The sequence below is a fragment of the Rhinopithecus roxellana genome, chromosome 7 (genome assembly GCF_007565055.1).
Source record: "Rhinopithecus roxellana isolate Shanxi Qingling chromosome 7, ASM756505v1, whole genome shotgun sequence".
Classification (NCBI taxonomy): domain Eukaryota; kingdom Metazoa; phylum Chordata; class Mammalia; order Primates; family Cercopithecidae; genus Rhinopithecus; species Rhinopithecus roxellana.
The window spans coordinates 34,915,922-34,917,034 of NC_044555.1; positions in this window are offsets into that span (position 1 = coordinate 34,915,922).

Consider the following 1,113-nt stretch of genomic DNA (forward strand, 5'->3'; position numbering starts at 1 on the left):
GCTGAGGAGGGAGGATCATTTGAGCCTGCACGGTTGAGGCTACAGTGAGCTGTGATCATGCCAGTGAACTTCAAGGCAAGATCCTGTCTCAAAAAATAAAAATAAAAGAGAAAATTATAAAAATAGATTCTTCCTATACTAGCAGTAAGCAGATGGGACTAGCAAAAATAAGTCTTAATGACAACAAAAATATAAATATGCAAAAATAAATTTAACCAAAAAAGATAAAAAGATGGTGGATTTTGAAAATTATAAATATCATTGCAGCATATAAAACATAATCCAACAGACACATCAAATCCCTAGATACAAAGAAAGGCTTAATGTAATAAAAACATTAAATCTCCCTAACTATTATATTAATGTAAATATAATTCCAATCAAAAGCATAATAGTTTAGTTTTTTTGTTTTTTGTTGTTTTGGTTTTTTTTTTTTTTTTTTGAGACAGTCTTGCTCTGTCGCCCAGGCTGGAGTGCAGTGGCACGATCTTGGCTCACTGCAACCTCTGCCTCCCAGGTTCAAGCAATTCTCCTGCCTCAGCCTCCCGAGCAGCTGGGATTACAGGCGTGTGTCACTGTGCCCAGCTAATTTTTGTATTATTAGTAGAGACAGGGTTTCACCATGTTGGCCAGGCTGGTCTTAAACTCCTGACCTTAAGTGATCCGCCTGCCTGGGCCTCCCAAAGTGCTGGGATTACAGGTGTGAGCCACCTCGCCCAGCAATAGCTGAGGTTTTTTTTTTTTTTTTTTTTTTTGAGATAGTCTTACTCTGTTGCCCAGGCTGGAGTGCAGCAGTGTGATCTCTACTCATTGCAACCTCCATCTCCTGGGTTCAAGCAATTCTCCTGCCTCAGCCTCCCAAGAAGCTGGGATTACAGGTGCATGCCACCAGGGTGGCTAATTTTTATATTTTTTAGTAAAGACAGGGTTTCACCATGTTGGCCAGGCTGGTCTCGAACTCCTGGCCTCAAGTGATCTGCCTGCCTTGGGCTCCCAAAATGCTGGGATTATAGGCATGAGTCACCTCGCCCAGCCACGACAATTTAGTTTTGTTGTGTTTTTGGGATTTTTGGGGGGGGGGGGGGGACGGGTTGGTAGCATTCATTTTGAAAC